Below are 11,747 nucleotides of genomic sequence, written 5' to 3'. Positions count from 1 at the left end.
ATTTAACTACAAAGCTATTCATGTTTGTTACTTTTCTAGTTTTAATTGTGTTTTACCAAAGTTATATGCATTTATATAATTTTTCAACTGTATTGACATGAAGTGGTTCATTATACTCTCTTAGTAAGTATCTGGATGATTCAAAGTGATATCTATGTCTTACTGATTTTTTAAAAAAATTCTCTGTATGATCATTTAAGTGTCTGTGTAATATCTGCGTCTAGTTCTGTTGCTTGTTTCAGACTGTTTTCTTTCTTTACTCTTCACCTTTTTTTAAAAAAATGAATTCTTTTAACATGTCTTGTCATTTTTTTGTTGAAAGCTGGACATTATGTGTCACATAATAGGATATAAAGTTTTGTACTAATATAGCTTAGAGGTTGGCTTTATTTATTTATTTATTTTTCTCATTAAACTTTTTTTAATGGGTCTCAAATTCTGTGACAGATTTTTGGTCAAGTTGTTTTCATTAAAATGTACTGATTTTAAAAACTAATAACTTAAACTGCCACACACAAAACATATGGTCCACAAAAACCTCCTTTCCTTCTGAAGGTTTAACGATGCATTGTTATCATTAACCAGTCTTTTACTATTAAACTTAAATGGCCAATTGAGACAAACAGTTCTGAGACCGTTCTTCCACCACTGATTAAGACTGGGGTGGCAGGTATTGGGGATAATATTCATTTAGCCTTCTGAGCTTTCTGGGCAGACTTGGTGACCTTGCCAGCTCCAGCTGCCTTCTTGTCCACTGCTTTGATGACACCCACAGCAACTGTCTGTCTCATGTCACGCACAGCAAAACGGCCCAGGGGAGGATAATCAGAAAAGCTCTCGACACACATAGGCTTGCCAGGAACCATATCAACGATGGCAGCGTCACCAGATTTCAAGAATTTAGGGCCATCTTCCAGCTTTTTCCCAGAACAACGATCAATCTTCTCCTTCAGCTCAGCAAACTTGCAAGCAGTGTGAGCTGTGTGACAATCCAGCACAGGTGCATATCCAGCACTGATCTGGCCTGGATGGTTCAAAATAATCACCTGAGCTGTGAAGCCAGCAGCTTCCATGGGTGGATCATTTTTACTGTCACCAGCCACATTGCCACGATGGACATCTTTGACAGACACGTTCTTGACATTGAAGCCCACATTGTCCCCAGGAAGGGCTTCACTCAGTGCTTCATGGTGCATTTCTACAGACTTCACCTCAGTTGTTACATTGACTGGAGCAAAGGTGACCACCATGCCAGGTTTGAGAACACCAGTCTCCACACGACCCACAGGGACAGTACCAATACCACCAATTTTATAGACATCCTGGAGAGGCAAACGCAAGGGTTTGTCAGTTGGGTGAGTTGGTGGCAGGATGCAATCCAGAGCTTCAAGCAGGGTGGTTCCACTGGGATTGCCGTCCTTACGGGTGACTTTCCATCCCTTGAACCATGGCATATTAGCACTTGGCTCCAGCATGTTGTCACCATTCCAGCCAGAAATTGGCACAAATGCTACTGTGTTGGAGTTGTAGCCAATTTTCTTAATGTAGGTGCTGACTTCCTTAACAATTTCCTCATATCTCTTCTGGCTATAGGGTGGCTCAGTAGAATCCATTTTGTTAACGCCAACAATTAGTTGTTTCACACCCAGGGTGTAAGCCAGAAGGGCATGCTCACGGGTCTGCCCGTTCTTGGAGATACCGGCTTCAAATTCACCAACACCAGCAGCAACAATCAGGACAGCACAGTCAGCCTGGGATGTGCCTGTAATCATGTTTTTGATGAAGTCTCTGTGTCCTGAGGCATCAATGATGGTAACATAGTACTTGCTGGTCTCAAATTTCCACAGGGAGATATCAATGGTAATACCACGCTCACGTTCAGCTTTCAGTTTGTCCAAGACCCAGGCATATTTGAAGGAGACCTTTCCCATCTCGGCAGCCTCCTTCTCGAACTTTTCAATTGTTCTCTTGTCGATCCCGTCACATTTGTAGATCAGATGGCCAGTCGTGGTAGACTTCCCTGATTCTATGTGCCCAGTGACAACGATGTTGATGTGGGTCTTCTCCTTTCCCATTTTGGGTTAGGTTTAACGGTGGTTTTCACGACACCTGTGTCCTGGCGGCAAACCCGTTGCGAAAAAGCGAGGTTGGCTTTATTTAATGTTTGCTGAAGCTGTAGCTGCCAGAGGCTTCCAATTCCTCTAACACCTGTGATTTTGTCTTCTGTTGACTGTGATCCTCCCCAAAGAGAGCACATCTTGGTGGTGACCCACTGATTCTACCCTGGAGCCCAGGTATGTGGTGATGAGTGTGGATGGAAGAGTCCTGTGGTCTCATGATTACTTCCCAGTCTTTCAGGAGGAGGCTGTTTCAGGAGTAATATTTCTAAGATTCATTTTCCTCCTCAGATGAGACAGAAAGGCTGGCAAAGATGAAGTGGGAAACATGCCACCTCTGAGGTGAGATAAGTTGCTGGAGAAGCCTTTTGCTCTGGAAAGCAGACGGTGGTGGCCTCTGCGACACCTTACCCTCCATGGTGCCTCTCTGTTGCCTGTCTGACCACATCTTCTCCATTCCTTTGCTCCTTTTTCTTCTCTACCTAAATTCCAAATGTTATAGCTCCCAGGATGTAGCTTTCTCTGCTTTCTCTTCTTAAGTGATTTTATGTATTTTCATGAGTTTGAAACTATGTGCTGACAATCCCCAACTTCATTTCTGTGGGCCAAACCTCTCATGTGAAGGTAAAATGAAATATGCAACTGTCTCCTTGAAATCTCCACTCACATATGCTACAGTCATTGAAAGCAAAACTATTTTCAACTCAGGTTTTTTTTTTTTTTTTTGTGTGTGTGTGTCTCACATTTCAGTAAGCCATTTTATTATCTAAGTTCCCAAACATCTGGGAGCCAGATTTTATCCCTTCTCCTCCTCATCTCTGATATAGGCTGTTGGTGAGTCATAGAATCTATTTCTAAATAAGACTTGACCTTGGCCAAATTTTCCCCACTCCCATCAGACAACATGGCTGCTTCTATGGACTGCCTTCACTTCCTCTGCCTCCCTTCTGCTACTCCCTCTCCAACAGAGAAACCCAAGTGATATTCTCCAAACATGAATCACTCCCCTCTTTAAACCCACATGAACACTGAAGAAAATCCACTCATCATCACGACCCACAAAGGCCTGAATGATATGGCCTCTTCTTACTTCTCTAAAGCCACATATGCTGCCCTTGCCTTGGCTTTTAGACTCTAACTTCATCACTTCCCTCACCAATGCCTATCTGGGTAGGTCACACCCTTAATGACAGATGTTATTAAGAGAGTATAATGATAATTACTTCCTAAGAGAGTATACTGAACCACTTCATGACAATACAGTTGAAAACTTATATAAAATGCATATAATTTTAGTAAAACACACCCTGTCATCTGTTTATTTCCAACATAGCATCAATCCCAGTTTGGAATCTGACATTTATTTACTTGTTTTTGCCCGTCTCCCTTTTAGATGTTATACGTCATGGAGGAAAGAAGATTATGTTTGCTTATTTGCCAAATTTTACTGATGCTAAACACCAAGGACAGGCCTGGCACATAAAAGTTCTTAATTAGCATTTGTTAAATGAATAAATTATACAGTTTTACAATTAGCATAACATAGTTAAACCATATTTATTATTTCATAGCTTGCCAGATAATTTCTAATGCTAAAAACGTAAAGCATATTGATGCCAAATTTAATACATTGCTGTGCCAATGGAATGGACTATCATTGGTAATGAATACATCTCAAATACCTAGGGTTTGTTCAGATAACATCTTAATTACATGGTGAGACTTGATCAATGGTTCACAATTTTATACTTGAGCATTTTTCCTAAGAAGACAGTTCTTATTTCAGTTTCTGTTAAAATAATGAGTCACTTCCATGAGTAGATTTTGCTTTAAACACTATGTAACTAGATTGGTGTGTTTGAGGCATCTTCATGGGATTCAGAGTAAGATAAGTAATATAAGAGAAAAGAGCAGAGGCTGTGTAGTCAGTTAAGGATTCTGATTACAGCCCTGCCACTATTTATCCATTCCTTAGGAGTTCTTGCCTCCATTAATGTTCTCATCTATAAAATGGGGGAAATAGCTTCTCTATGTGGTCTATTGAGACTAAAATGAGATATCCTATACAAAGCTGTCAATTGCAAGCACTCAATCCTTGCCCACTCTTAGCCATTCCATGAACTGTCATGACTTGTAACAGTTCAGTTCAGTTCAGTCACTCAGTCATGTCCGACTCTTTGCCGCCCCATGGACTGCAGCATGCCAGGTTTCCCTGTCCATCACCAACTCCTGGAGTTTACCCAAACTCATGTCCATTGAGTCGGTAATGCCATCCAACCATCTCATCCTGTCATCCCTTCTTCTCCCAACTTCAATCTTTCCCAGCATCAGGGTCTTTTCCAATGAGTCAGTTCTTCACATCAGGCGGCCAAAATATTGGAGTTTCAGCTTCAACATCAGTCCTCTCAATGAACACTCAGGACTCATCTCCTTTAGGATGGACTGGTTGGATCTCCTTGCAGTCCAAGGGACTCTCAAGAGTCTTCTCCAACACCCTGGACTTGTAACAAAGGAGACAAAAAAATAAAGCTGCATTTGAATCAGTAGGAATAACTCACAATTCATTTTCCCTATTGTCAATCTAGGATTCTGATTGGAATTAAAAAAAATTCTTTTTACATCAAAGAAATCATATAGGTCTATTTGGTGCTGGACTTCTCATGGCCTTTTTGCCTATGTACAAATGTGTACAACATTCCTTAAACATATTTAATCATCGTACTTTTTATCCTTTCAACCTCAGCCTCCAGCAACTAGTGTGTAAACTTTGGAAGACATTTACCAAACCCCATTATCTTCTTGATCTTTTTTTCAGCCAATAATTTTAACACTTAAGTTCAAATATAATGAAGCATGAAGCAAAATGAAGTCATGAATTGGTTATCTTAGCCCAGTGAGTTATTATAAGGAATGAATAGTCAGAAGCAGATTTCATGTGTAGAAATAGTCACATTCAAAGTATTCATCATACAAATATATTTCAGATTTGAGTGAGTTTTACTTAGAAAACAGACTGAGGCTATCAGAAATAAGAGAACAGTACAAGTATGGACAGAGTCAGAATAAATTATATTGAAAAATTTGAAATTCAAACATTGAAGAAGAAAATGACAGAGCTGGCTCTCCCCTACCCTGGACCTAGATTTGGCTCTCTTCTCCAAGAGTAAGGCCTTCTCATCACTTGAGTCCAACACTGTTGACTTCAATATAACAGCTATAAAGTGAGATGAGGATTTTTTAGTTAATAAAATAATACCCAACTTTGCTTAAATGGTGAAGTTCGTTAACAGCATGTAGATGTTAAAAGAATAAAGTGCTGACTAAAATGCGGTGCCCTAGAGAATGGAGTGTAAAAAAAAAAAAAGGATGTCATTCTTTTGCTTTCTGTTTCTAAGAAGACTTTGCACAGCACTTTTCAGTTTTATCAAGTAACACATTTGGGAAACGATCATTTCTAAGTTTGTCCTTAACGGCTTCTCTGGAAATAGACTTTTTAATGGGGATTTTTTTTTAAAAATCAAGTTATAATTAGAGTTCACTTAATACACCCATAAATTTGCAGCCTTTTGTGTACTTCACAGATGCTCTGATGTTCTCCTACTCCAACAGAACAAGCATTGAATAACCAAAAAAAAAAAAAAAGCCTTTGTTAGAGAGGTACATTGAGTCTTTTGATTTTCAGGAAGGAAAATCAAGTAATTCCTTAAATATCACAACACATAAGAGATTTGGCTGTTGAGGCTTTCCATCCTCATTTTGCTATATGGATTGGTAGTAACTATAATAGCAACTATAAGAGTATCTCAGTCCTAACAATCCAGGACCCTAAAGATTCTCAAAAGTGCTTATTTATTATCAAAAGTCATAGAGGAGGAAGGTGTGATGCAATAGCAATGTGAAGGCATTTTACAGCCACCAACAAAAAAGCCTCTGGAATACACATTTCTTAAACATTCTATTTTTAAAGCTTACACAACCAGTCAACCTAAAATGCAGTGGATATAGCAATCCCTATCATGGTTGTGATAGCAAGACTGACAAGGACTTGGGGACTCACTGGACAAGGCAGTCACATTGATGTTCCTGCAGGAAAGCCCCCTTTGGTGTTTGCTGCCAACAAGGTGTGTGTTAAGCCATCTACCTGGAGACTGACAGGGATACACTCCAACAAGCAAGATTATCAGCCACTCACCCGATGACAGCTTTTCTTTCCCTAGGGCTTCAAGATTTAAGGGAGAAACAGTCTCAGTTTAACAATTTCAAGTTGATTTAATACACAAGAACAAAAAAGATGAGATTCAAAAATATTCTTGGCTCCTTCAGAATGGCAAAAAGTATTACAAAATGTCATTTTAGGAACTAAATCATAGACTCAGTTTTTAGACTTCTGGAAAAGATTGGATGTTCCATGCCAGATGTTAAGTTATGATGCAGAGTAAAATGGGCAGTAAAATGCTAACTTTCAAAGAACTTTACATGCCACTGGCACACCAGTTACACTCTAATGACCAAGAGGCATTAGAGGCAAGAAAGAGTTAATTCACTCCAAGAAAATCCCTTATTCAGGACCAAGGTGCTATCAGTAGTACCAAGAAATAAAAAATATACCTATATTAGTTTATTGTTTAGCCCATAGAAAAAACTTAGTTTAAAATATATAAATAGATGAACTTTTATGAATTATTCCTGTTTGCTCTTCAGATTTTTAATTTCAGAAATGAATAGAAAGTCCAGTTCTTAGTACTCCTTATATCATGCTCTCCTTAGAAAAATAGGGACTGAAATACCATTTCAGGAATCATTGTTCATATTAAGTAATTCATACATTTTGAGACATGAGCCGTGTTTCTGACAGTGAGTGTTTATAATTCCCATTTGCACTTCACATTCAGATTCAGGGTTTATGACATCATGATTACAACCAAACTGGGATAATTTAACCTTGCCTTAGTCTCACTTTTGGATTTATCCTTAATTTCTGAAGAATAGGGGTAGGATAATGCAAGGGAAGGCATATAGAACACTCATAATTGTGAAAAGTATGTAGTGTAAGATACATTGAATAATCTTAATCAACATAGCGGCATATGATGTCAGGTCTTGGTTATGAGCTGTAATTAATTTTCAGAAGTATTCTCTTTTCTCCCTCTCTATTTTTTTTCTCACTATCCCCCAGTTTAATCTTTGTTTTTAAAGGTGCATAATGATAGGAATCCCAGACCCCACTCGTTGAGTCATTTAATCTCTGATATTAGGTCATGGCGCTTCCCTGGTGGCTCAAGATGGTAGAGAATTTGCCTGTGATGCAGGAGACCTGAGTTTGATCCTTGAGTCTGGAAGATCCCCTGGAGAAGGGAGTAGCTACCCACTCCAGTATTCTTGCCTGGAGAATTTTGGGGACAGAGGAGCCTGGCGAGCTATACAGTCCATAGGGTTGGAAAGAGTCAGACACGAGTGAGTGACTAACACTTCCTCACTTCCTCCTTCACATTAGGTCATGAGTTTCCTGCAGTTATCAGTTTAATTACTTTGATTAGTCAATTCTACAGTAAATGCTACACTTTTAAAAATACTTCATTGCTGGAGTAATTTTTTTGATAAGAAATTGTTTATTTATTTCAGTTAAAAAAATCATTCCTTTGAAAGTATCAATCTTTTCAGGTTTAGTTGGTCATATCAAGTACATGAATTGCAACTCAAATCTATCCAATTTTATGAGTGAAAATTCACATTAAATGATTGTGTGGTTCTTAATCAAAGAGTCATCATTTGGTAAAAGAGCCACGAAGAAAGCAAGGATGAAGTCATTGACTCACTGAGGAAAATTGAAACAAAACAGAATGCTAAGGGATACATGCATAAAGTAATTTTAAGCACTTTTAATTTTTATTCAATTGTGATGCAGAGAAGGAAGAGTAATTTCCACTTAAACTTATTCTGTTCAGTTTAGGCATATGTAGCCTTACCTGTTTCTTCATACTGGAGAAAGCCTGCCCAGAAGGACACATTTCCATGAAATGTCCACTTAACCTTGACTTTCTACAGTGAGGCTGCTGTTGGTATCAGCTGAGGATGCAGTCACTCTGCCTTACCAAAGGCTGCCTATTATCTTTCCCATCGCTCGAGACGCATGAACTCAGAGGATGCAAATTTAAGTCAGTTAATCATATTGGGGGGAGTGGATGATTTTAAAGGACTTTCAGAACAAGAATAAGCAGCTTTTGATATTGTTTCTTCTAACAATATCAACCAACTGGAATCATACATTTATAGATTATATATCCCAAGCATTTCAAGCATAATTTGAAATCAACTTTGCTAAAGTAGTCTCATGAAATCAGTGGTATGAATAAAAATTTCAGGTCATGTTTGAAAGATAATCGCTAAATTGGTAGTTTAAATTTTTGTGATCACAGCTTTTATATATTATGTATTTAAAATTATATACATATACTAAAATAGCATGGGCATCACAAAACACACAAACCCCCAAGAAAGACTAACATTAGAAAAAGACTAACATTAAAAAAAGAAAAGTAATATTTTCTTCCAATACCACAGTGGAGTGTACATACACCACTTTGGGAGCTGCTCCAAAGCATCCTGTGAAAGACTTGTTCTTGTTCCATGAGAAAGAAGAGTACCATGGTTTAGTGCTGTGCTGTTATACAACTTCTTGGAGTCTTTGCTGTGTGACTACACACTATGAGCTCCCAAAAGGGGATATGTTAAAACTACACAATGTTTTAAAGAAAGGCTGAAGTCAGAGAACTTTGGACTCAGATTTATCCACAACTCATGAGCTATATCACTTTTGACTAGTTATTTGAATTCTTGCAGCCTCAGTTTCCCTATCTGCATGATGAATAATGACTTTTGCCTCCCTAGGTCATTGTGTGGATCATGCAGAAAGATGTAAAATAAACACTTAGCCGAGGGCCTGGCATACCAAAAACTCTCAATAGATGTGAGTTCATCTCAACCCCTCTTGTTGCTCTGGTTTGCCATGGATACAGTTTTGGAAAGTTCCATATTAGCCTCTTCATTCATTGATTATTTTATTGGTTTGTCTTTTCAATATGACAAACACTTATTGACGTTTGTCTAAGTGATAGGCACAGTGGTAGGCTCAGGGTACCAGCTTAGATGATTATTCTGAAGAACTTTCAAATAATTTCCAATTCAGCAAAGAATTGGAAGGCTGCCATGTGCAGGCATTGTTGGCCCCTTCTCCACTGTGGTGATGGCTCAAACTGGGTAATGTGTGCTTTCACACAGCAGTCTGAGAGAGGGATGTGGTGTATAGCCAGCATTAAACAAGAAACACAAAATGAATGGGGGGCTAGAGAATAAGTGAAGGTCTGTCCATGGCAGGTTTATAGGTTTAAACATCATTTTGAACAGTTCTTATCTCATCCTAAAAACACAGGAACACAGGAAGCCATTTTCAAGCTCAAAGTCATGAGATGACAAAATATTAGAAAAGACACAATATGAGCATGTCAGTGATTATGAACAAACACAAACCGCAAACTGGAGAGCTGCTGCCAGCATATAGAGTGAGAGGCAGTTTACAGGACACAGCAGCACCTTTGTCCCTGTTTATTTCAATCAATAAATGTCATTGCTTCTTTGCAAAATGTTGACTTTGCAGTCTTGCGTGCAGCATACTATAACAAGCTTTCCCTTTCTGTGAAGAATTTTTGATATGTTCGCACTCTGCTGCTTGTCGCTGGTGCGGTCATCACAGCAGCGCAGCTTTCAGCCCAGTAGAGCATAACCTGATGGGTGTGGTGGGATCTGACGGTGTTCCTCTTATATACAAAATCGACTGTGGACTGACAGACTTGTGAAGTTAAAGTCTCTGGTAAGCTGAGAACAAACTACAGAGCTTTACATTTCCACATGTGGGTGACGAAGTAAATTGCTGTGAATATATTCAGGAGAATATATTTTGCCCCTGTCCATAGTCTATCCATTTTAAAGACATTTTTAACAAGCATGCGGGTGTTGGAAGGGAGCATTCTGGGAGGTTGGTAGACAATCACAAAGCCCTGGAATGAACAGAAAGGACATTGGCTATTAGAGTTTAATGCTTTACTGACAGAATTCCAGAGGCAAACAGGGAGAGTTTGACAATGAATAGTCTTTGTTCTCCATTTAAAAGCAGACAGTAACAGATGCATGCCTCCTTAGGATTTGAAATGTGAAAATCTACAGAATTTGATTTTTAAATTTAGCATGATTGTTAGAAATTGCCTTGGGGGTAGTTTTAAGAGCTGGGTAATGTTTCATACCACTAACTCTATGTTTCATAAGGCTTCCCTGGTGGTAAAGAACCCTGCCAATGCAGAAGATGAGGGTTTGATCCCTGGGTCTGGAAGATCCCCTGGAGAAGGAAATGGCAGCCCAATCCAATATTCTTGCCTGGGAAATCTCCTGGACAGAGGAGCCTGGCAGGCTACAATCCTTGGGGTTGCAAAAAAGTCAGACACAGCTTAGTGGATAAACAACAACAATGCTTCATAAGTAAGGTCTAAAATGTAATTTCTAAATTATTTTTCTAATTTGGAAGAATAAAGCCTTTTCTTTTTGCTGTTTGCCTTGATATTTCTTTTACAACATTGGAATAACGTTCATTCCATGCTTCCATTGAGTTTCAAAATATATTTTATAAACTTATAGTTTATTAAATCTTATATACTGAAATAAGATAAACAACCCAAGAAAGTCCATAATTATTTTTTTTGAGAAGGAGTTTAAGGACTTATGAACAAAATCAGAAATATTTGAGAAATATTTCTGGATATAAAGTTCAGAGAAATCTTGACACTGATTGCATTAGTAAGAATTAGGCTTAAGTACAAATAATAACACATAGCAAAACAGCAGAGGTTTAAATAAAATAGATTATTTCTCTTTCAGTAACAAAAATCTGATGGTGGCAAGCCCTGACTGTTGTGATAGTTTTATAGTTATCAGGGATTTAGCTTTTTCATCTTTTCACTTTACCGTCCTAGCACGTGTCTTTCATTTTCAAGGCTGCCTTATGATCTGTGATGATTTCTGGAATTTGAAACATCTCATCCACATTCCAGGCTTAAGAAATGAGGAGGGTTGGTGGGTGGGGGGTCATTCCACTTTTAATGAGTTTTTTTCTTTGCTGGAACTGCCTCTGACATGAACAGAGTAAAAGTACCAATCCGTGTGCAGATATCCATCAAGGTCACCTGTCATGAGCGTTTTGGTGTATATTGAGATATATACTTATTTTAATTGCTGCTTTTTCATATGTGTCAATCTAACTTTTTTCTTTATAGATAGAAAAAAGTGAAAAGCAGGAGGTGTGCACCTTCCCACTGAGCAAAAGGAAAGGCAATTCCTTCCGTTCTTAAAAAGGAGAAAAAGCAGACTTCTCAAGGGTTGGCTTCAACTCAGAGCCAATGCAATCACTTTCCCAAGTGCTTCTTCATGTGGTCACAATCCCCTCCGGGATTAGGCTGATCTTTTTAAACACTTTGTTACCAGGAGCTAGAAAACACTGGGTTTGGACGTGGTGGGAAAGGGGGGATGCTGAGGTCAGGTGAACAGCAGGGCAATCAAGCAGCTGCTGAGTTGGAGAGAAAAAGC

General features: G+C 38.7%; 1 pseudogene; it reads right to left on the bottom strand.

Moving 5' to 3' along the window:
• Positions 1-541: 541 nt before the first annotated feature.
• Positions 542-2,075, bottom strand: LOC138088406 (elongation factor 1-alpha 1 pseudogene; annotated as a pseudogene).
• Positions 2,076-11,747: the final 9,672 nt, after the last annotated feature.

Source organism: Capricornis sumatraensis, chromosome 11 (genome assembly GCF_032405125.1).
Source record: "Capricornis sumatraensis isolate serow.1 chromosome 11, serow.2, whole genome shotgun sequence".
Lineage (NCBI taxonomy): Eukaryota > Metazoa > Chordata > Mammalia > Artiodactyla > Bovidae > Capricornis > Capricornis sumatraensis.
The sequence above is the reverse complement of the archived record's forward strand: the minus strand, read 5'-3'. Positions and strand labels throughout refer to the sequence as shown.